We start from the raw sequence: 25,712 nt of genomic DNA on the forward strand, positions 1-25,712 counted from the left end.
AAGCTAGCTGGTGATGGGGACGCGATGACAACTTTGTCCGCTCCTAGAGCTTGCAACAAGTCTCCTATCACCACGATTTCTCTTACCTATGTGGCCCCCTTTGTGCAAGGGTGCTCGCGCAATCGACGACGTGTACAATAAAATCTTTGATTATGATTCTGGGAGTGATGATGAGGAAGATATTGGGGGAGGGGTGTTGTGAACTCGTCCCCTACTGTGGCCCCCAAAGTCTCTATTCTGGCCCCCGACGGCTCTGCCTCAGATCTCGAAGGCTCTACCGTGTGTCCCAAAGGATCTTCTAACTGTGGCAACGATATCCATTCGAACGCAAGTGAGGAGAATACTTCGGGTACCTTTCTTGCATATTTATTTGACATGCATATCATTCCTTTTGTTATATTATGCGTGTTTATCCGAGAAGGCCTCTCCATATCATGCCTTTTCGCCGAAAATCTCATTACCTTATTTTCCCCCTTCTACTTGGGCTTGGGGAAGGGTAAGTCATTGATGGGGACTCTTTGGGTCCTTCAGCTGAGCAGCAGTGCCTCCGCTTTTGAAGGTTTTGACTTTAGTAAACTCTTTGAGAGGCCCTCTACTCGGTAAGATCTTATCGTGCTTGTTGAGTCACTGGACAAAACTACGACCGAGACAATGGAAACACACTATGACCTGATGACCTGATCGACCACCTTTTTATGGCTCAACGAAGGTTTGACTTCGCATGTCTTTGCATTAGTGTTGTTTTTTCTGATGTTAACATGCATGTGGATTTATGACAGGGTTTGGTTCTTGTGCGAAGTGCTCGGACAGTCATTAACCACATGGTGGTACAACTTGATAAAGCCAGGTTTAGGTGGTATCATGCTGAAGAGGAGGTTAAGGACCTCTGAGCTACACTAGAGGAGGAGCGTCAAGCGCGGCTTGCCTCAGAGGGTTCCCTTGAGGAAGAAAAGAAAAGATGACATGCCTCTAATGATGCCCTCGAAGGGGAGAAGAAATGGTGGTGCGCTTTGGATTTTGCTCAGGAAGAGGAGAACGAAAATGCTCGACCTTGAGGCCACCCTTGAAAGGGAGTGAGGGCATGTGGTTGAATCTATTGTAGCCCATGAGCGTGAGAAGTCAAAGCGAGAAGAGCTAACCGCCTCCTTCGAGTGGGAGAAGGCGGTACAAGAAGAGTTCACCACCACCTTCGAGCAGGGGAAGGCGACACTCTAGCATAAGAAGGAAGCTCTAGAGGATGAGTTGGCAGAGCACACAAAGAATGCTTGCATTATTTCTATGCCCTTTGCAGTCGGGTCTAAACTCTGCAGTTCTCTCAAGTGGATTCGTTAGGTCACATCTTTCTTACTAACTGGTGTGTACTGCTTTGGTGATTTCTGCATCGGGGTGTCTATTAAGGAAACCCTAGCTTCTCTAGCATAAGAAGGCAGCGCCGGGATGCCTATTCTCATGTTGAGACCCTTGGCACACTAGACTATGAGCTCCCAACTAGAGCCACCTTGAAGTCTGCGGGTCGCGGAGTGAAAACAGACACCGACGCTTTCTTCAACAAGTACTAGCGTCCTCGCAGGTAAGTTGAAGCTGTTGCTAGCGCTTGGGATGTTGGTTCTGGCGCTGCGGTCTCAACAGCGACCGAAACCGATGGAGTGCGCGACGGGGATGTATCAGAGTGTGTGTGTGTGTGGGGGGGGGGGGGGGGGGTCAAGGCGAAGGAGTTAATATTGGTAGAGCCTAGTTGTGACTTTCTAACCCTAGCTCGAGCAATATGTTTTATTAGGTCATAGGATAGGTCGTAGATTAGGGCCTCTGCTCAAATTTTGTAAGGATTGGGGTCTTTATTAGTCTTCTGTAAGGCAAACTTTTGGTAATGGAAGAACCGTTTGTTAGCTTTGTTTCTTATTCATTCTTTTCATGTCTTTCAACATTTCAAATGCACTGCTGAACGTGGTCCTCATCCCATTTACAAGCAAGAGATGACACTGTCATCGGGCCCTAGCCCGAAGAAGCTTGTTCTAGATGAAATTCTTGTGGCGATGGAGTACGAAGGTCTCTATATGCGTTGCAATACATGGCAAGCATTTATGCACCAGTATCTGCAAGGGGAATTTGAAGACTATTATTGTTGGCGAAAGGCCACCCAGGATGCCTATGATGCTCAGGCCCGTGCATTTTGAAGAAACTTTAATAGGTCAGTTTTAGAGGCTCGACAAAAACGCAAGGGAGCACAACCTTTCTCTTCGGTCGAGGTCCTTGAACCAAAAGAGGAGCCTATCGAAGAAGAATAGGTTGCGATGACTAAAGCCTTTATTGTAACTTCATCGTCGAAGTCCTCTTATTATGGGAGCCCATCTGATCGGGAAATAGACTCGGAAGGTCCTTTTGACAGAAGGCAGGGCCTCACCTTTCAGTTGGCACGTAGCTACACGTATAAGGAGATTTTCTACTGAGATCCTTCAGGATCTTCGGCTAACCCTTGACCTCTTCATGATGTTGTAATATTTTTTGTTAAATAATGTGTTGGTAATCGGTTGGCAACCATGGCGCAATTCTGTGTTTTTTTGTGCGTTCTGAGTTATTAAGCATTTGTAACACTTGGGTCTGATCTGTGTTTGGAAAAATCAAACACATGTGCGAGCATCAATGCTCTGTTTATTATGGGAGAGTCTTTAGACTTTAGCCTCTCAGGACCCTTGGGTCTAGCTAGCTTATTGGGAGGATCGACCCCATTTGAGTAGGTATCTGTCGGTGTATCAGGAACCGGGGGTCCCTGAGTCCCAAGGCCAGGCCAGCCGTCTGCCACGTGTCACCACCCCGCGAGGTCCCTCCTGCGAGGTGAGGAAAGTCTAAGTTCCGGGAGAAGGTGCTCGGGCCACAGTCCCTGGTCCCCGAGCACCCCAGTTCCCCGACGACCCGCAGAGTCTAAGTACCGGGAAGAAAGTGCTCGGAGGGTGCCTGGTCACCCCCGAGCACCCTAGTCCCCCGATGATCAGAAGGACTAAGTTCCGGGAGAGAGTGCTCGGGGACTGCGCGCAGCAGTCCCCGAGCGCACGGTTCCCTGAGGGCCAGTGTGAGAATGCTCGGGAGAGAGTGCTCGGGGCTGCGCGTGGCAGCCCCCGGGTTTTTGGTTCCCCGAAAGGTCTGTGCAAAAGTGTTCGGGAGAGAGTGCTCGGGGTTGCTTGTGGCAGCCCCCGAGCACTCGGTTCCCCGAAGGTTCGTGCGCGAGTACTCGGGAGAGAGTCCTCGGGGAGGTAACCAGTGCCCCCGAGCACCCGGTGCCCCGAGGGCAAGGATAAGCATTCTCGGGAGAGAGTGCTCGGGGATGTGAACAGTACCCCCCGAGTGCTCGGTGCCCCGACGACCCGAAAAGGCCCCCGAGGGGCCCGCCAATGAGGTGTCAATCAGTCAGAGGCCCGAGGCCGCATTTAATGAGCGTGTGCGGCCTGACATTCCCAACTGCTCCTGCCGTAGCGTCCGTTCCTGCCATACTTTGGCAGAGGGGCGTGGGGCTATTAATTGCACGGGTCCCGTCCCGTATCATCCGGTGTGTTTCGGGATAACATTGCCAAGATCAAGGCATTCCGCCTGCCGCCCTGCCGTGGCAGAGGAACAAGACAGGGCGGGCACGCCGGGTGGCTCTGTGGCTGCCCGGTGGGTCCTCTCGCCGGCGCTCGTTGCCAGGGCGTTTATGGTGACAAGTGACCGGGCGTGCGCCGCGTTTTCCACCTCCCCGGTCACTTTGCCCAGAGGAAATGATGACGCCTTTCTCAGTCATGGCATCTTGTAACTTGTGCCTCCTCCTTCCCGTTTGGGGCATGTCGCAGCCGGCGAGTGCATAAAAGGGTCAGCACACAGAAGAGAACAGGGGATCAAGAAAAATCAGAGAAAAATGCCCAAGCAGTCAACCGTGCCGCGACCAACGAAGAAGAGACCGTAAGCATCGAGCACAAAAACACCAAGAACAAAACCGTAGTCCTGGCCCAAGAACAAGGGGCCTCAAGCTCTTAGTTAGACACAATATTCTTGTAACTAGCTGCATCCCTGAGGGATCTCCCTCAGGACAGTTATTGCATCCATACAGGAGTAGGGTATTACGCCCCCGTGCGGCCTGAACCTGTCTAAACTCCGGTGCATTTACTTCCCTTTGCACTAGGTCGATCATCCCCCACCACCGGCCGTTGCATTTACTTCCACTTCCATTTATTTCTCCGACGAACTTATTCAGGATCATCCCCCCGGCCGAATCTCTAAAAAGGGGTCTCTCGGGATCCCTGCGACAGGAGTTAATCCTCCGACAGCTGGCGCGCTAGGTAGGGGGCGAACCTACGGCCTTCTGCTTAGGGAGCTGACGCTCCAGGTAGGGGGGAACATCCCTGAATCTGTTTGTTTGTTTTCTTCCACAGGAAAAAATGGCCGGTGGACACCGCCTCCAGTGTTCCGGCTCCACTTCCAGTGAGGAAATGCTGCTCGTCGTCCAGGAGGTCCTAGCCGCTGCTGCGTCCCAGTAGCAGCCATCTGCACGTGTGGTTTTCCCCTCCCAAGGGGACCAAGGCGCTGGGCCCAGCAGGGCCGCCGCCGCCGCCGTCGGTGCACCTTCCGACCCCCATCAGGCGATCGAAACTCCGGCCGCCAGGTCCGCCTCTGGACAGCGCCGAGTGCCACTTCGGCGTAGACTCGCTTTAAGCGAGGCCGGCCCGGGAAGCGCGCTGCTCGCGGCGCACGCACTCCTCAGGCATCCGCCTGTCCAGGCGACTCCAGAAACTCCGGAGGGTTGTTGGATCCAAGAAGTCGCCGCCCTGGTCGGCACTGCTCACCGTCAGGTACTGGCCGGCAATTCTCGCGCCACCACCCAGCGTGGCGCCACCCGGACCGGCCCATCAACAGGCAACGTTCACACGGGCCGAGGGGCCTCCAGGCAGAGCGCCACCCCCCTGGCCGCGTCCGAAGCCCAGGACCTCCGCTTGCGTCTCAACGAGCGGAGGGGCCACAAAGATGCGCGTGTCACCCTCGAGCGCCAGCGGGAAACCCGGCAGGAGGCCGAGGCTGAGGACCAGGCTTCCTCTTTTTCGGCCCACGATCGCCAGGAATCCCCGGCTCGCCGGCATTCACCGTCAAGGAATGCCACCCACGCCACGGGGTATAGCACCGGTTGCCGTGCCTTCACCACTGAGCTCCGTCGGGTCAAATGGCCCTCCAAGTTCCGCCCTGAGCTGCCGGAGAAGTACGACGGGTCCATCGACCCCGTCGAGTTCCTCCAGATCTACACTACGGCCGTCCAAGCGGCAGGGGGCAATGAAAAGGTGATGGCAAATTATTTCCATGTTGCCTTGAGGGGCTCTGCCCGTTCTTGGCTCATGAACTTACCCCCAGGATCTATTAGCTCCTGGGATGACCTCTGCCACCAGTTTGTGGCTAATTTTCAGGGCACATTCACGCGCCCTGGTTTGGAGTGCGACCTCCACGCCGTCAAGCAACAAGAGGGAGAGACGCTGCGGCGCTTTATTCAGCGCTTCAGCTCGTCACCTACTGGTCAAAGGGGATTCCCAGTTGGTGATCAACCAGGTGTCCAAAGAGTACCAGTGCACGGATCCTCAAATGGTGGCGTACGTGGCAGCAGTCAGGAAGCTGGAGTTGCGGTACATCCCTCGCCGCGACAACGCTTTGGCCGATGAGCTCTCCCGCCTGGCCTCCTCCCGTGCGCGCGTCCCTGCCGGAGTCTTTGAAGAAAGACTCACACGGCCTTCCGTCCTGCCTGCCGAACAGGACGAAGGGGAAACCTCGAACTCAATTCAGGGGACCCCGGCGGTGCCCTCAGTGGGAAGCCCTGTCAGGATGCCGCCGTCCGACGAGTGCGCTGCACTTGCTGAATGTTCTCAAGATGCCTCGTGGATGGACGACATCCGAGGGTACTTGAAGAAAAAGTTTCTTCCCGGGGATGAGGCGTCTACCGAAAGAGTTGCTTGGCAGTCCAAGCGCTATGCCATAGTAGATGGGGATCTCTACCGGCGTAGTGCAGGAGGTGTACTCCTGAAATGCATCTCTCGGGCAGAAGGCGGCGAGCTCCTCGCTGAGATCCACGAGGGCGAGTGCGGTGGCCATTCATCGTTCCGCACGCTGGTCGGGAAGGCCTTTCGGCAAGGTTTCTACTGGCCTACAGCCCTCCAGGATGCTTCCGAGCTGGTTCGGCGCTGCAGGGCATGCCAGTTCCACGCAAAGCAGATTCACCAGCCAGCTCAGGCTCTTCACACCATCCCCCTGTCATGGCCTTTCGCGGTCTGGGGGTTGGACATTCTGGGTCCATTCCCCTGAGCAATCGGGGGCTATGAGTACCTCTACATCGCCATCGACAAGTTCACCAAGTGGCCGGAGGCGGTCCCAGTCATCAAGGTTACCAAGAACACGATGCTCAAGTTTATCCGCGGCATCACCAGTCGCTTCGGTGTCCCGAGCCGGATCATCATCGACAACGGGACCCAGTTCACGAGTGCCCTGTTCGGGGACTACTGCGAAGACCTCGGCATCAAGCTCTGCTTCGCCTCCGTCGCTCATCCTCTGAGTAACTGGCAAGTTGAGCGCGCCAACGCGGAGATACTGAAGGGCCTCAAAACCTGGACCTATGACGTGCTCGCAAAGCACGGGAAGGGATGGGTGGACGAGTTGCCCACCGTGCTATGGGCTAATTGGACCACGCCAAGCCGCGCCACCGGGGAGACTCCATTCTTCCTAGTGTACGGCGCTGAGGCGGTTCTCCCCTCCGAACTCACTCTAGGCTCCCCTCGGGTGCATGCATATTCTAAGGGTGAGCAAGAGCAGCAGAGGCGCAACAACGTCGACTACTTGGAAGAGCGCCGGCGGCGTGCCGCCGTCCGGGCGGCTCGGTACCAGCAAAGTTTGCGGCGCTATCACCAGCGCCACGTCTGGGCACGGTCCTTTGAGGTGGGGGATCTAGTTCTCCGACGCGTCCAGTCGCGCGAAGGAAAGAATAAGCTATCCCCTATGTGGGAGGGTCCCTTCACCGTGATCGGGGTCCCGCGAGAAGGTTCTTTCAGGTTGGCGGCAGAGGATGGGCAACCGCTTCCCAACCCGTGGAACATCGAGCACCTGCGCAGGTTCTACCCATAGATGGCCATGCTCGCGGCTCAGGTCAACCAGGCAGGGGGCTTCACCCCTGCCCCAGGTTGACCGGGAGCTACCACTAGCTGGGTAAGCCACCCAACCTTGTAAAATTTGTCAATTCAGTGTAAATGTTAATATGCAATCGTATGTCAATTTTGCTTTTCTGGGTTTCGTATGTTTAATCTGTCTGGTGAGGTGCTCGGTTGTGCGAGAAAAGTTCGCTCTCTCTTTTTCCCCGCTGATAAAAGAATCCCGATCGGTATGCGCATGGGCAGCTGCCGCTGACTTACATCCGATGTGGTAGGCTGTGGTGTTCGGTGTCGTGGCTGATCTCTGGGCACTACCGAGTCCCTGGGTCCTCTGGGTAATCCTATCGCTCGTGCCGTTCGAGTAGTCCGGAGCTCAGGCCCCAGGGGCGGGCTGTCGGTGCTCGGTCTGGTCTGTCATACCCGAGCGCCACCGAACCATAGGACCTCTGGGTTATGCCTCTGCCTGCTCTTGTCCGCCGGTCTGGGTATTCGAGAGGTCTCGTGTCGAAAACGAGAGCAGTCTATAACAAGTACCGCACTAACAGAGCGCGCCAAGCAAAGAAATTCCATATTTTCTCTTAAGTCACAGGTCGACAACCAAAGCAAAAGCAGCTCGACCGCGAGGGCTTCAAAGCCTAGGTCGCTGCTCGGCCCCAAGGGTCCGCGGGTGGTCCTACCGCTTAAGCATGAGTGGTCGAGATCACCCGACCCTAGGCTCCTCGCGTGCCCTTGATGCTCAGGCGCCTCGGCTGCGAGAACCAAGTCCCCGGCCACCCCGAGCTTGGAGCGCATGCCCCTCTTGGAGCGCATGCCCCTCCTGGAAAGGTGCACCGTGTGTGCGGTAATGTCTGATCGAAGTCTTTCATGGTGGTCGTGGTGTTCGGTCCGTTTTTAAGGGCCCCGAGCACTACCGAGTCCCTGGGCGCCCTGGGTAATCCTATCGCTCGAGCCACTCGAGTAGTCCGGAGCCTAGGCCTCAGGGGCGGGCTGTCGGTGCTCGGTTCGGTCCGTCTTAAGCCTGGGCACCACCGAACCATGGGGACTCTTGGTCGCATTCCCGCCCGCACGTGTCTCCGGTCTGCTGACTGAGTGGTCGCAAGGTGAAAAAGTGTTCACTGGTCTTGGCGTGTTCCGTGCTGGATCGATCCACCTCCCGAGCAAGAAAGTTCGTGTCTTTGTCTTTTGACTTAGCCAGTGCGGATTCGCGAGGGCTCGGGGGCTGAACACGCCGAGAAAGATGATTGGGACGACTTCGTTCTCGGGGACGGAAAGGTCGGGTCGGTCCGACTGAGTACTCCCAGGGGCTTCAAGGCAAAACATCAGAAGAAACGCTAAGTACTCAAGAACACCGGAGTTGCGAGCCCAAAGAAAAGCTTCCATTTTATTCACAAGGGGAATACAAGCATTTCTAAGGGATCACTCCCGTATTTACATCAAAACAAAAATAAAAGAAGAGGAAACTACTACAAAAGCCTAATCGGAGGCAGAGTTGGCGTCGGAGTCGTCTTGGCCATCCCCGGGGGCTGGTGGCGGCGGCACTTCCCGCCTGAAGCCGGCCGCCACCTCGGCAGCGGTGCTCCGAACCGCTTCCCAGGCGGCCTCTCCCTCGGCTTCGACCACTCCTCCCCGCGCTGGCTCCAGCAGGAAGTTCGAGTCTCTGCTCCAGTAGCAGGCCAGGACGTGCTCGGCCACCGCTTGGGCAAGGCCACATCCTTCCCGGGTGGCAAGTTCCTGGACGGCCCAGGGCAGCGCCTCGAGGCGCTCGCAGATTTGCTGAAGTCCCAGGACGTGGCGTCCGGGGGCATCGCTCTTCTCGTTCGCGACGAGTCAGCCAACGCCGGCCCTCTCCACAGCCCGCCGCATCCGCCGGAGTACGTCCTCCAACATCTGCTGCAAGTTGACCCGTGAGACAAAGATAGCCTTGAGCTTCTCCTTCGCGGCCCGAAGCTACTCCTCGAGACCCTGGCCCCTGGCCGCACCTGAAGCGCCGGTGCCAGGTGCGAGGCCGGCGGCTTGCTTCACCTGCGCCACCAGTTCGGACAAAGCCCGCTCGCGGGCGGTCAGCTCTGCCTCGTGTTTAGCATTCTCCTCCTCCCTGGTGGCAACGGCCGCCGCCGCCGCTGCAGCCTCCCCTTCCTGGCGGGTCAGCGAGTCTTCCCGGGCGCCCAGCTCCGCCGCCGTGATCTCGTTGTCGACCTCCCGGATGGAGACGTCCTCCTCCCACCGTCGGATATCTCCTTCAATTTTCTGGAGCTCATCTTTCCAACGTTGGAGGCTGGCGCGCGTCTGGTCAGCCTCGCCCTCTCGACGGGTCAGCTCAGCCCGGAGGTCCTCCACCGCCTTCTCGTGGCCCGCGACCGCCTCCTCCCGTTCCTGCGCCTGCCCCTCCCTGGCAAGGGCCTCGGCAGCCTGCTGCCGCGACGCCTCAACCAAGCGGGCGACGTCTTCTCGCTCCCGCGCGGCTTCGGGGCGGGCGGCCTTAAAAATCTCCCGCTCCTGCGCGACCTCCGCGCGGGTATCCTCCAAAAGCTTTCGCTCTCGCGCAGCCGCCGCACGAGCCTCTTCCCTGGCGCTCGCAAGCTGCGCCCTCTCCGAGTCCAGCCTGGCGCGCTCCGCTTCAAGATGCCCCTCCTTAGCGTCCACCGCCGCGCCCAGCCGCCCGACCGCCACCTGAACGCCCTCGATCACGGCCAGGAAGGGGTCGGCAGGCCGGCCGGGCGCCGGTGGAGCACTGGCTTCCCCGCGATCCGCCTCCGGGGGGTTTGGGGTTTCCGAGGGTTGAATCACCATCATCCGCCCTGGGCTCGGCACGCCCGGGGTAGGTTCGGCCGGCGCCGGGCACTCGGTCGACGGCTGCGTCCCCGCCTTGGCCGCCGCGTTCGCTGGCCCCATCAAGGCCACTGCTTCCGCCATCATCCGCCCCGGGCTCTGCACGCCCGGGGTAGGTTCCACCGGCGCCGAAGGTTCGAGCGATGGTTGCATCCCCGCCTCGGCCGCCACTTCCACCGTCCTCGCCCTGGCCACCGCATTCGCTGGCCCCGCCGCCATCGCCGCGTCTGCTTGCCTCAACTCCGCCGGTCGGCTTGGCTCGGGTGCTGGTGCTGGCGCCAGCGCCAGCGCTCCTTCAGCCTCGGCGGCGCCCGTGGGTGGCCTGTAGGAGACAGACGAGGATCAAAACCGAAGCTTAGTTCGGGCGGAGAGCGCCCAAGAAAGAGCGAAGAATGAAACTTACACGGTCGTAGTCCCCCGGTACTGCCATTTGGCCGCCGGGAGCCTGAACTCCGGGCCCGGAAGCGCCGGCCCGGAATCCTCCCGTCTCCTCTTCCGCCAGGGGCTCGGCGGTACCACCGCGCGGTCTCCGGGCGCCGGGTCAGGCCCCATCCTCACGAGGCGCGGCTCCAAGATCGGGAACACCGCCGCTGCCGATGGCGATGGCGGGGACTCCGGCGTGGGAATGTAGACTCGGGGGTGCTTCCGCCGGTCTCTTGGCGCCACCGCCACTACGCTGTCGGCGGTGCCTTCTTCTCCGGTGCGGCGGCTGCTGCCCGTAGCGGCTCCACCACTGGCCTGCGGCTCGCTGCACGCGGCGCACGGGCCACCGGCCCGCACCGGGCTGCTCGCGGCCCCCTCGCTTGCCACCTCATCCAACCCAGGGAGCTCGGGGGCCTCGGGGTTCCAGCTCCTCGGCCGGTCGATGAGCCCCTGGGCGTCGAACTCCGGCAGCTTCGCCAGGATCCTCGCGTGCTCGGGGTTAGCACAGAGCGCCATTTCCGGCCACGGGAGCTCCGCCCAACTCGTGTCCTCCACGCCGGTCACCACTCGGGTCATGCCCCTCAGCTCCACTTGGTCCAGGTCCCAGCTTGCGCTGATTTGGGTCCGGGTGATGTCTTTGGGCCCGGTGTAGAGCCAGCACGGCCGGGCCCGCTCCCGCAGGGGCGCCAGGCGGCGGCGCAAGAAGTCCGCCACCACCATTACCGAGGTCAGCTCGGAATCATGAAGGAGTCTGATGCGCTCGAACACCGGCTTCAACCTCGCGTCCTCCAGCGGCGGCACCTCCCACGTCGACTTCTGGGGCTCCGCCGCCACTTCCGGTAGGGCTAGACAATCATGGGGGTCGACATCGACGAAGAACCAGTCCCGCCACCACTCCTCCCATTTGCTGCGCAGCACCTGGGGGATGTACTGCTCCCCCAGGCCGTCTCGCAGCCGAAGGTTGCAGCACCCCACGACGTCCGCCGTGGAGTACCCCCTCTTCTTCCCGGCCGACCGCAGGACGAAGAAATGTCGGAGAAGCGTCACCGAAGGTGCCACTCCCACGAACATCTCGCACAGATGCGCGAACACCGCCAGCACTACGACGGAGTTGGGGCTCAGGTGCACCAACTGGATGCCATAGGTGTCGAGGACTTGGAGGAAGAACGTTGAGAACGGCGGCACCAGTCCCGCCGCCACGAAAGACGTGAACAAGACGATGCGCCCGGGAATGGTCGTCGTCGGCGGGAAGTTCGCCGGCGTCACCACCGAGGCTCCCTGCTGGCCCTCAGGGACCAGCAGCTTCCTGACTTTATCCGCCACCTCTTCATTCTTCAAGCGAGACTCCGGTAGCACGCTGTCCGGAGTCCTGTCACGACGGCTTCCTCCGGCTCCCGGCATCTCGACGAGAGGAGAGGTTGTCTAGTGGTGGAGAGGAAGGAGGAGAAGCGCTCTGGTCGCCTAAAGGAGTTCTAAGGGCTCCGGAGCACGAAGGAAACGAGAGCAAGATCGCAAGATAGCGTAAAGAGGGGGGGCGGATCGATCCCCTCCCCCTTTTATATCTCAGAGAATTCAAATGTCTCCTACCAACGGTGCGCTCGGCGGGGCAGTTTCCTCGGTCGACGCAACTGCCAGGCGGATCTCCCGCTAGTCGTGCAGCGTCAGCGGCTACCAGGGGTATTTTCCTCGATCTGTGCGGCAGCCGCGCGTGCTGCCTATACCGTTGTCATGCCCTTCGGGAGTTGTGTAGACACGCGTCCACTTGTCTCCTCGTTGGGCCGTACCAGAGGCCCGAATCTAAAGGGACACCTCTTGAAAGCTTGCCATGTGGCGTCCACGCCAGCCTCGGCCTCGTTCGCGACGAAGGGCCCATCCGCAGTCTCCGTGCCATCACCTGCCAATGGGCCCGGGGGCTACTGTCGGTGTATCAGGAACCGGGGGTCCCTGAGTCCCGAGGCCAGGCCAGCCATCCGCCACATGTCACCACCCCGCGAGGTCCCTCCTGCGAGGTGAGGAAAGTCTAAGTTCCGGGAGAAGGTGCTCAGGGCCACAGTCCCTGGTCCCCGAGCACCCCAGTTCCCCGACGACCCGCAGAGTCTAAGTACCGGGAAGAAAGTGCTCGGGGGGGTGCCCGGTCACCCCCGAGCACCCTAGTCCCCCGACGATCAAAAGGGCTAAGTTCCGGGAGAGAGTGCTCGGGGACTGCGCGCAGCAGTCCCCGAGCGCACGGTTCCCCGAGGGCCAGTGTGAGAATGCTCGGGAGAGAGTGCTCGGGGCTGCGCGTGGCAGCCCCTGGGTTTTCGGTTCCCCGAAAGGTCTGTGCAAAAGTGTTCGAGAGAGAGTGCTCGGGGTTGCTTGTGGCAGCCCCCGAGCACTCGGTTCCCCGAAGGTTCGTGCGCGAGTGCTCGGGAGAGAGTCCTCGGGGAGGTAACCAGTGCCCCCGAGCACCCGGTGCCCCGAGGGCAAGGATAAGCATTCTCGAGAGAGAGTGCTCGGGGAGGTGAACAGTACCCCCGAGTGCTCGGTGCCCCGACGACCCGGAAAGGCCCCCGAGGGGCCCGCCAATGAGGTGTCAATCAGTCAGAGGCCTGAGACCGCATTTAATGAGCGTGCGCGGCATGACATTCCCAACTGCTCCCGCCGCAGCGTCCGTTCCTGCCATGCTTTGGCAGAGGGGCGTGGGGCTATTAATTGCACGGGTCCCGTCCCGTATCATCCGGTGTGTTTCGGGATAACATTGCCAGGATCAAGGCATTCCGCCTGCCGCCCTGCCGTGGCAGAGGAACAAGACAGGGCAGTTACGCCGGGTGGCTCTGTGGCTGCCCGGTGGGCCCTCTCAACGGCGCCCGTTGCCAGGGCGTTTATGGTGACAAGTGACCGGGCGTGCGCCGCATTTTCCACCTCCCCGGTCACTTTGCCCAGAGGAAATGATGATGCCTTTCTCAGTCATGGCGTCTTGGAACTTGTGCCCCCTCCTTCCCGTTTGGGGCATGTCGCAGCCGGCGAGTGCATAAAAGGGTCAGCACACAGAAGAGAACAGGGGATCAAGAAAAATCAAAGAAAAAGGCCCAAGCAGTCAACCGTGCCGTGACCAATGAAGAAGAGACCGTAAGCATCGAGCACAAAAACACCAAGAACAAAACCGTAGTCCTGGCCCAAGAACAAGGGGCCTCAAGCTCTTAGTTAGACACAATATTCTTGTAACCAGCTGCATCCCTGAGGGATCTCCCTCAGGACAGTTATTGCATCCATACAGGAGTAGGGTATTATGCCCCCGTGCGGCCCGAACCTGTCTAAACTCCGGTGCATTTACTTCCCTTTGCACTAGGTCGATCATCCCCCACCACCGGCCATTGCATTTACTTCCACTTCCATTTATTTCTCCGATGAACTTATTCAGGATCATCCCCCCAGCCGAATCTCTAAAAAGAGGTCTCTCGGGATCCCTGCGATAGGAGTTAATCCTCCGACAGTATCAATCCTTCGATTGTTATGGGCGAGTTCTCAGATTCAGCCCTGCAGAACCCTTAGATCCAACTGGCTTATTAGAAGGATTGTCCCCATTCCAATGGGTATTTCCCCTCCGATTGTTATGGGCGAGTCCTTAGACTTTAGCCCTTCAAAACCCTTAGGCCCAGCTGGCTTATCAGAAGGATCGACCCCATTCGAGTAGGTATCGACCATTCGATTATGATGGGTGAGTCCTTAGACTTTAGCCCTTAGAAACCATTAGGTCCGACTAGCTTATTGGAAGGATCGAGTCCATTCGAGTTAGTATCGACCCTCTGATTATTATGAGTGAGTCCTTAGACTTTAGCCTTTCGGAACCATTATATGGGGGAAACATCCAAATAATATTCTAATTAATCACCAGGAGGATCATTATTCATATTCACAAACTTGATGATTAATCAGAATATCATGTTAGTAGTCCCAGCATGTGTTTTGAGCCCAAGATCAGAAACATGCCTTTACAACATATAGCATCACAAAACAACTTAAGCAAGATCAAGTAATTAATATTATATTGTAAGTTCTTAAGCACTACCAAGTTATTACAATTTATAGCAAAAGAGAGTCAGGATGAGACTAAAACCTGCTCAACTCCTAACCAACAAAAGAAACTATGCAGCAGAAGCTAAAGCTATAAACGACAAAAGGGGGATGGAGTCATATGCTATTAGGCTCCATCACAAAAGCACGCCAACTGAGTAGTATGCACTACTCATGCCCGCCACTACCCTCGGCAGGCGTGAAGTAGCCAAACACCGCTTCCTCCTCACCTGCAAAACCTGTAGAGCAGCTGAGTACGAAGATACTCGCAAGACTTAATCCATATAGAGCACATATAACTAGCTTGACTCCAAGTATTATGCATTGAGGTGTTAGCAAGAAAAAGACCTCCAGGTTAAGTACATTAATATGCTTAAGAAACCTAGACATATGTGTGAGCATCTAAACTTAACTAACAACAATACCATTATACCTTGCAATGACCAACTGCACATAAATGTAACTGGAACCATCATGGACATGTATGTAACACGAACCATCTTCCCCATGACCTACATATCCAACCACAAACCACAACTCATGACTCTACGATGGTGCACATGGACAAAAGACATGCTCATGACCGAGAGCATGGCAGTTTGAACTTTTTTTACACCCTGTAGGGGATACTCCTTTACCCACACGACACGAGGACCATTTGGCTTGTATGACCACATAGGTCCATACAAGGGGTTACTCATGACAACCTTTCCCAATAAGCCCCAACCATTTGATACATGCATCGTTCGGCCTGGAGGTATCTAGAACTACTCCCGGAGTAAACTAGATACCTCTACAAGCCCGCCCGCTCACACAATCGATGTTCAAGCCCAAATAATCACAGCTACAGAGGTATTCGGCTTATCTTACTATTAGATCAACATGTGGTGAGTACGGTAAGTGCTAAGGCCAAGGGCGGCCAACGGTCGATGCTTAACCAATGCAGGGCGGTCTACGGTATCTAGGCTTCCTCCTTGAACTACCCCGGGAACCTCCTCCAGGGAAGATGTTACCCCTAACACCACTCATATCTCATCTCATTCTCACATCTCAACTATCTCAACAACATAATCAATAGTGTGAAACATTAAGTAAACCCTAAGCTCATGAACAACAGCATCACCGTCGCTTGACTTCTACCGAGGACCTATGCATTGCTAAGCATGCCGAACAACTCTTAGGCTAGACATCAACAATATTATTGAGGTGACACGGATGAGGATAATCAACAATTCAAGGTAGAGGATATGCAATACAATGTAGGTTCTACCCATTGTAGCCCAACATCGACTCGCTACTCATGCAAACATACATAAGCATAATTTATCAAATTTTGACTTCATTCAATTCAACATAAGGGTTTAAAGTGCTTAGATGCTTGCCTGGCTGCCTGATGCTACCTGCACAGAATTCACAGAAGTGGGGTGCCTCGGTGTCGCCCTCACTCGCCTAAACTGTTGGATCGATGCTCTCTAAAAGAAACACGGGTGCAATGCATAAATAAATGAACAGTGCAAAAAGGATGCATAAAATGTATGCTCAAGTAATAGTGGAGTGCCGAGACTCGAAAACATTTGCAAAAGACCGCTAAGGGACTAGGACTTCAAAGCGTGAAACCCCGTATAAGCCAACTTAAAGTGCACCAAGCCTTCAGTGGTTGACGGTCAGATTGGCCCTCAGGTGGCAGTCAGACCGGTGGCCAGCGGAGAGTTTTGGGGGCTGGCACTCGAACCTACATTGATCTGGTGGTCAGACCACCCACCAACGGTCAGGCCAGAACTAGCGGTGGTCTGACCCCTGTATAGAGCCCTCAGTTTGGACCTTCCGGTGACAATTGGTGGTCAGACTGATCCTAGTGGCGATTAGACCGCTAGGCCTTGCCAGCAGCACTCTTGTGGGGTTGCCAGCGAGAGCTCCGACGAGACTCTCAACCACAGAGGGTACCTAAATGCTCTATGGGACTAGTGCAGTATTTCTAAAGTGACTTGGACTACCTTCATTGAGCGCTCAAAATGCCCCAAGGATTGTACCTAGTCTAAGTTGAGTTTTGGCCAAAACTACATGGGGAGGGGGGGGCTCGAATCAAGCTCAGAAACAATAGAAAAACGGTAGGAGAAGCCCCACCTTAGTGCATTGAAGCTTTCTAGTTGATGGGTTTGCTTCTGGAAGGCTTCGTTTTGAGGATCGGCTCCTGGGGTGGTGGTGGAGCTCTAGGTGAATAGTGGGTCTCCAGCAAGGGAGAAGAGGGGGAGATGCTTGGGGAAGTCCTTCGGGAGCTCGTGAGAGTCCCCTCGTCCGATCTCCGGCCCTCGAATATGATGACAAAGGAATCCCTCTCCTTTCTAGTGTTGGGTGGAGAGAGTGAGTGAGTGAGAGAGAGAGAGAGAGAGAGAGAGCAAATGAGAGAGTGAGAGAGGCAATCGACCACCTTAAGTCGAGCCTCTGTGTGCTAGTGGTAGGACCGTGTAGGGCGCTGGTCAGACCGTAGCAAGCACACGTGGTAAGCCCACGTGGCTGCCACCTAGCGGTTAGACTGCGGGTGATCCTGGTCAGACCGCGAGAGGGGTTTTGTGATGAATCTTTCTAAGTATTCCCTTTTCCCTTCCCTTTCTTCTCCAAAGGATCTAGGGCTTTTCTAAGGAGCTCTAAACCATCTCTAGGGTGTTTGAAACACCTTCGAACTAAACTTGTCGGACAATTACGTAACGACACAGGTGATAACACATGTGATAATGGTTAAGCGATGCTTAATTACGTCTTATCATTTTTGGACGTGACAACCCCCCCCCCCCCCTTAAGAAGAATCTCATCCCGAGATTTGAAAATACTTGGGAGAAGGTAACAACGATGGACTGGGAAAGAATTCTCCACAAATGGGAAAGAATCACATCAATCTTCATCGATGAAAACGAAAAGATCACCATTAGGCCCTCACATGAACTGGCGGTCATACTGGAGCTAGGCTTGGTCAGACCGCAACTCAGTTGGACCGCGAAAACGGCAGTTAGACCGAAATCTATACAGAGAGTTTTGGGCTATGGCGGTGGGACCGCAAGGATCATGGCAGTCATACCGCCCACCAACGGTCAGACCTGCCAAGGCACCGGTCAGACCATGAATCAACAGAGAGCTTTGTAAGTCTTGGCGCCTCTAGCGATCATACCTGTAGATCCACAGTGGTCAGACTGCCAGGAGCAGACTCTCCCGGCTGAAAGGTTTCTAATTGCAACACCTTGGAACCACAATTTCCATTCAACATAGTGATGAACATAGACATCCGAGAGGTTCCAATGTGCAGATATTACAATGATATTTACAAATTCTCAAAGAGTTTGGGACATTTAGAGCGGATTTTATCCTAACGCTCCCAAGTCACCTCATCTTCGGTGTGGTTGCTCCATTGGATTTTGTTGAAGATATGGAATGACACCGAGTTTTGCATTCCGCTACATCCAATATCCGGATCGATCGCTAACAATATGAAAGATCTAGCTGTAACTCTTGGTTTGCAACTTCGATCACTTCGGTTGGGACTCGCATGCATTTATTTAGCTGAGACACGTGGAACACGTTGTGCACCGTGGAGAGGGACGGGGGCAAGTCCAATTGATAAGCCACCTCTCCACACTGAGCAACAATCTGAAAAGGTCCCCCATATCAAGGTGTTAGCTTGCCTCTAACTTGAAAGCGTCAAATACCTTTGAGAGGAGACACTTTGAGATACACATAATCTCCAATTGCGAACTTGAGGTCTCAGTGGTGGCGATCTGCATAGCTCTTTTGCCATGATTGTGCCCGTGAGAAGACACTTCCAAATAACTAGAATATGCTCTCCAGCCTCTTTGACCAAATTTGGGCCTAGAAAAGCCCGTTCGCCGAATTTGAACCAATTCAACGGCGTTCGGCATGTTCGGCCATAAAGAGCCTCAAACGGCAACATTTGAATGCTTGCTTGGTAGCTGTTGTTGTAGGAGAACTCGGAAAATGGCAAGAAAATGTCCCACCTCTTTCCATAGGTGAGAACACAAGCTCGCAACATATCCTCTAGAATTTGATTTACCCACTCTGTTTGACTATCGGTCTGAGGGTGGTAAGCAGTGCTATGGAAGAGCTCGGTTTCCAAGGCTTCATGAAGGCTTCTCCAGAAATGGGAAGTGAACTGAGTGCCTCAATCAGAAATAATCTTCTTTGGAATCCCATGAAGGCAAACAATTCTGGTGGGATACAACTCGGCATAGTCCTTGGCACCGTACCGAGTCTTCACTGGAAGGAAATGTGTTGACTTGGTAAGCTGGTGAACGATGACCCAAATTGAGTCATACCCTTGAGAAGTCTTTGGCAAACCGGTAATAAAATCCATGCCGATTTCCTCCCATTTCCAAGAGGGGATGGACAAAGGCTGGAGCGTACCGGCCGGCTTGAGATGCTCAGCCTTGACTCTTCGACAGATATCGCACTCAGCAACATATCGAGCGATTTCTCACTTCATGCGAGTCCACAAAAACCGTGGCTTGAGGTCTTGATACATTTTTGTGCTCCCCGAATGAATGGACAACAGCGAGTCATGAGCTTCATCAACAATCTTCTTTCTCAATTCTTCGACCTTTGGAACCACTAGCCGGTTCCCAAACCGCTGAACACCCTGGGCATCTTCAGTAAAGCACATGGCCTTGCCTTCCTTCATCTCGTCTCTAATTCAGGCCATGCCTTTATCACCTTTCTAAGCTTGCTTAGTTTTATCCAGAAGGGTGGACTTGATCTCCAGGTTAGCAAGAAAACCATCTAGAACCATTTCAAGTCCAAGCCGTCAGAATTCATCACAAAGTGTGACATTTCCGGGCTTGATCACAAGGCAATTGCATCGAGCCTTCCAGCTTAAGGCATCGACGACCACATTCACCTTACCGTGATGATAATGAACTTCCAGCTCATAGTCTTTGATCAATTTGAGCCGTCTTTGCTGCCTCATGTTCAGATCTGCCTGAGTAAACATATACTTGAGGCTTTTGTGATCCGTATAGTTACGACATAGATTCCCCAGCAGATAATGGCGCCAAATCTTCAGAGCATGCATAACTGCCGCAAGCTCTAAGTCATGAGTTGGATAGTTCTCTTTATAGCACTTCAACTGTCGTGAGGCATAAGCAACAACTCTGCCCACCTGCATAAGGACAGATCCGAGGCCTATGCGGGAAGCATCGCTCTTAGACTGCTACTCGATTTTGTTATGGGTGAGTCCTTAGACTGCTACCCTCTTTTGTTATGGGTGAGCTCCTTAGGTGTCAATCCTCTGGGGTCCTCGGGCTCATCCAGCTTTTTAAATGGCACGTCCTTGGACTTCAACCATGGGTGAGTTCTTGAATTATCACCTTTTCTTATATGAAGAACAAATGAATATTCTTCTTCGAGGAATTTGACGATAACTACCATATCTTAAACACCCCAGTGTTTCCTATAATTTTTAGGGCATATCTCTATCTCCGGGAGAGGGATCATTGGATGAAAGGAAACTACCGGTAGGTACCCAGGGGATTCTATAAATGGGGAAGTTTATCTCTAAAAATGGGAAGGAAGACTCCAGAGGATGTACGACGCCCCCTATATATATGGAGAGGAGGAAAAAGCCCAAACAACTAAAGACAAGCGACACATATCAATACAAGATAAATATGACGTAGGGTTATTATCCTCTAGGAGGCCCGAACCTGTCTAAAAACTCTATGTGTTCCCCTCGTGATTCGTCTACTCAAAGCATCCCCAAATTCTTTAACAAGTTTGTTATAACGACGGTTCACAAATCATTGACATAGTTAATTTTCATTCCTCTAGGGATTACTTAAGGAGGCTGCCTCGTTAAAAACCTTGCGCCCTAGAATCGGGCTTCCCCTACAAGGAAAAGAGTACAACTCTGAAGTTACTTATATATTTTTATAGAAAAGTAAAGAACATAGCCAATCCTACCTATCCTAATGGGTTGGACGAAGGCTAGTCCTTAGACCCAGTAATTGTGGAGTGAATCTGCATTCCATGTGTGAGTTAGCGCTTCGCAATCCAAAGTGGCTAAGTGGTATGAACCTGGTTGTTGAGACTTCGTTACGACAAACGGACCATACTATTTGGATTGTAGCTTTCGTACTGTTTCATTGTTTAGCTTGCATTGGAGTACTAGGTCTCCAGGGCGATAGGTCACACCCGAGATTTTTTTTATCAACCCAATGCCTAGTCTCTTCTTGGTAATTCTCCAAGGTGGTGGCAGCAGCGAGGCAAGTATCCTCCACGAGATCCTTCGACACCTCCTAGTCGTCGGTGTCAGTCAATAAAACCCTTAAGGACTTAACCCATGCCTCCTCCGGGGTCACCGCCTCATCACCGAAGGGAAGGCGGAATGGTGTGAAGCTCGTTGGCCTAGTGAGAATTATGTGGAGGGACCACAGATTCTTCGTCAACTCCTTTACATATTTTCTCTTAGGCAATCCTACCAGCCACTTTGCTACTGCCGTTGAGATGCCTCGTTGGCCCTCTCGACTACTCCATTAAACTGTGGGTGGCCTACTGATGTGAAGCACCGCTTAGTTCCCAAGCTATCACATAAGTGCTTAAATAGTGTTGAGTTGAATTGTGTCCCATTATCGAGGGTCACTTCTCGGGGACCCCAAAGTGGCATACTATGTTCTGCAAGAAGAAACATTGAATGTTCTTCGCCATGATGCGAGCCAGCAGTACACCTTCACGCCACTTTGAGAAGTAATCCACAGTTACCAACACATAGCGAAGGTCTCCTGGCACTCAAGGGAAAGCGCTGATGATATCGATCCCGTACCGAGGCAACGGCCACACTGCTAGAATTAGCTGAAGAGGACATTTTCGGATGTGTGTCTGTCATCCCATCCATTGACATCACGGACATGAGCAGACTAGGATCTCCGCATCTACAGTTGTTGTTGGCTAGTAGAAGTCTTGGAGGAAGGCCTTCGCCACTAGAGCCATTGTTCTTGAGTGAGATCCACGTAATCCTTGATGTATTTCTTTGAGGAGCTCCATGCCTTTGTCCTGCAACACACACCGGAGTGACGGTGTGCACACTCCCGCTCTGTAGAGTACTCCATCAATGACCTGATAATTTTGGGCCCTGCAGGTGATCCTTTTTGCGACAACATCATCTTCGGGTAGTGCTTGCCTTTGCAGATATGCTACCAAAGGCTCCTGCCAATCTAGTACCGCTATCACATCGACGCTAGATGGCACTTCGTCATGTCGTACCATTGGGGACTCAACGACTTTGAAGAAAAATTTAGATGGTAATATAGGGCCTTGAGTTGCGGCCTTCGCGATGGCATCTGCCTCCTGGTTCTCCCCCCTAGGTATGGACTTCAACATGAACCTTGTGAAATACTTCTCCATTTTGACTACCATCTAGAATTATCTGGGCAGTTCTGGATTCTTTGCTTGGTATGTCTTGTCCACTTGGCACGCTACCAATTGTGCGTCTGTCTTCACTACAACATGCTTAGTTCCTAGAGCCTTCACCTTTCGGAGACCTAAAATATTGGCCTCGTAATCCACAATATTGTTGGTGGTTTCAAACCAAAGCCTGACCTCATAGAATAGCTTTGACCCTCCGGGCAATGTGAGGACTGCCACTGCCCCTGTGCCCGATAGGCCCTAGGCCTCATTGGTATGTTTGGTCCATATCTGGTCAAGCTGTGGTTCCTTAAACTCCTTTGCTCCGGAAGTCCAATTGGCAATGAAGTCCGCTAATGCCTATGATTTTATGGCTATGTGGGCCCCGAAGGTGACACAAAGTAGAGAGAGTTTGATCGCCCACTTACTGATGAAAGTAGTGGACAATCGATTTTGAGAAGACCTTTATCAGGGGTATGAGGTCAGAACCATGATAGGATGAGCTGTGAACTAGTGTTTTAGTTTCCTAGAGGCCATGACTACTGCATAGGCCATTTTCTCTACTTCGGAGTACCGCCCCGTCACGCCACTGAGCGCCTTGGAGATGAAGTAAATCGGTACCTGCCGAAGTCCTCCCTCATCCTTCTTTCCATGAAACAAAATAGCACTCACTACCGATGGTGATGTGGCTACGTATAACAACAATCCGCTCCCTGGATCTGGGCTAGCTAGGGTGTTCAATTTCACCAAATAACTTTTTACAGCTTCAAAGGCTCATTGCTGTTCGTCCGTCCATCTGAAGAGGTCTAACCCTCGGAGAATCCAAAGAAATGGCTTGCTCTTTTCTATAGATCTTGTGATGAAATGATTCAGCGAGGTCATTCTTTTTACCATGCATTGTGTGTCCTTGATCGACTACAGAGGCTTCATATCGATGATAGCTTGAATTTTCTCTAGGTTTTCTTCGATGCCTATGCTAGAAACCAAGCATCACAACAATTGGCCTGAGTAGATGCCAAAAACACACTTTTCTTGTTTTAGCCTCTCACCTGCCTTTCGAAGGATGGCAAATGTCTCCTCCAGGTCGGCCTCATGGTCCCTTTCGCGTCGACTATAGACCACAATGTAATCCACATATGCAGCTACATTGTGGTCCAGTTGGGCTCAGAGTACTTTGGTTACTAGCCTTGCGAAGGTGACTCCTGCATTGTGTAAGCCGAAGGGAATCCGAACATAGCAATAGGTTCCTGAGGGTGAGATGAAGCTAGTCTTCTCGTTCTCTTCGGCCACCCAAACTTGATGATACCCCGAGTAAGCATCGAGGAAGCTCATGAGCTCTAATCCGATAGTAGAATTGACCAGTTGGTCTATTCTGGCCAACAGGAAATCATCCTTTGGGCACACCTTGTTCAGGTCTGTGAAGTTGATGCACATGCGCCATTTGCCATTGTTCTTCTTTACTAACACATGGTTCGCCAGCCATTCCGGGTGCATGACTGTTGGGAGAAAATAAACCAGCCTAAGGATAATGGTTGATGATCGCTATCAAAGGTCCCTCCGAAGCCTTCAGCCTCTGGACCCTCAGCGGGGGGCCTGGTCCTCGGAGGTCACGGACCCCTTCAGGCCACCTCTCTAGCACATACGAGGCCTTCCGAAGACTCGGAGCTACAGCAAGTCCCCCCAGAGCCTTCGGCCTTCGGACTCTCAGCAGAAGGCCTGGCCCTCAGAGGCTGCGGACCCCTTCGAGCCACCTCTCCAACACATATGTGGCCTTCTGAAGACTCAAAGCTATAGCAAGTCCCTCTAGAGCCTTCGGTCTCTGAACTCTTAGCAAGAGGCCTAGCCCTCAGAGGCTGCGGACCCCTTTGAGCCACCTCTCCAGCACATACATGGCCTTCCAAAGACTCAAAGTTACAACAAGTCCCTCCAGAGTCTTCGGTCTTCAGACTCAGCAGGAAGCCTTATCCCCGGAGGCTGCGGACCCCTTCGGGCCACCCCTCCGGTGCCCATGTGACCTTCCGAAGCCTAAAGACGCAGCCGGCCTCCGGAGATAATATCAAGGAAGAAAGGACACCTCCTGCAGCCAACCTGACGTGACGTGACGGGCGATTAATACCGGTGCGAGTGGTGCTTATCCTGACACCCTAGCACGATGCAAGTCATCCTGACACCCCCGGCAGAGCGGCGCTGGGCCGCAATTGGCAACCGGCTCATCCCTCAGGGGGCAGGCACCATAATAGTTACCATGATAGATATTTATCTTCTATGTAGGATAAAAAGTAGTTATCCAGGATATGGCCTAGTAATTCAGCCATGTCCTAGATATTTGTACATCATGATAACTTGTACACTAAGCTACGTACCCCCCTATAAATAGGGGGTCGTGGTCATCTAGGAAAGGAGGAGGTCCCAAGGGGCACGCTCAACACAGCACGGATAAGCACAATCACAAAGTCTTCCTGTGATACTCCCCCTATCCCGGTCCATATTTTTACTATCAATACATTCGTGGTGTTCCTTCCTCTCAAACTTTGTCTCCAAGCTTGAGTCTCCTCTTTAGAATAAACTCTCGCTGTACTTGCTGGGGCAAGATGACGCTCTTGCTCCAACAACGCGCCGTCCGTGGGGACTCAAACACAGAAGTGCTAAGAGAGGTAGGAATCCACCAGAAAAATCACCAACGCGCTAGCCGCCATATCCACCGTTGCAACCATGCAACTGTATGTGTGGCTGCCTCAGCCGTGCACACCACGTATACCCTCCAGCCCCGCGGCCATATGGGACGGTGTTCCTCTGGCCTTGACCGACCCAGAACCTTGCCCTTCTAGCCTTCGCATAGCGAAGACCTTGCTGCACCAGAAGAGGTCGTGGCCGAGTTCGTAGCAAAGCAGGCCGCCTTCCAGTGGTTCTGGGCGGTTGAACCCCAGAATGTTCCTGCCTGGACTTGGTCCCAAGGTATCTCCTTTGACAGCACCTGGGATGCCCCGGGCGAGCCAACACCTTCGGAGATTCTGTCCACCTAGTGTCCTCCTCAGGCCCCTCCGGTAAAAGAAGGTTCCGAGGAGGCGTAAGGCTTCAGAGTGCATAGACCCCGCCAGCGCCCTCGATGCAACCCTCGTGACGCCAACTACGCGCAGGGAACCCCAAGTCCACCTCGTCCAGGGAGGCATAGTCGGAGCCACTCTGACTCCAAAAACTGATTCACCAGACGACCTCGATGGTCTCCCCAAAGGAAAGGAGGCCTTGGGGAAACCACGGGCTCCGGGGCACGCGGCCCCAGGCAGTGACCTTAACATCAACCACAAGCTCCAGTACCCCTGGAGGCATACGGGTGTATCCTGCACGGACCAGGGTGCAGCCACAACAGCAACAACTGCCGAATCCTCATGACCTTCCGGGAGGGGTACCTCGGAAGACAAGCAGAATACCTGGCCATAGAGGGAACCGGCGAAGGACGGCACAGGGGTCAGAAGCCTGGGGCAAACTCCCGGGCAAATTCCTGGCCCTCTGACCCCGCTTCATCGCCACCAACTCCACTACCGATGGTGCAATATCCTCGCGACGAGGACTGAGTCGGACAACACCGTCGCCAGGCACCAAACAGATTACCTCCGGAGCCGAGCAACGACTAAAGGCTGAAGGGGTCAAGGACCACCTCTCCCGACTAGCCTTCGACTCCACCTCTGACACACGCCGTCGCCAGGCTCCAAACGGGTTACCCTCGGAGCCGGGCAATGGCTAAGGGCCGAGGGGGTCGAGGACCACATCTCCTGACTATCCTTCGGCTCCACCTCCGACACGCGCTGTTTCCAAGCTCTGGACGGGCTACCCCCAGAACCGGGCAACGACTGAAGGCTGAGGGGG

This window comes from Phragmites australis, chromosome 9 (assembly GCF_958298935.1).
Source record: "Phragmites australis chromosome 9, lpPhrAust1.1, whole genome shotgun sequence".
Taxonomy (NCBI): Eukaryota; Viridiplantae; Streptophyta; class Magnoliopsida; order Poales; family Poaceae; genus Phragmites; species Phragmites australis.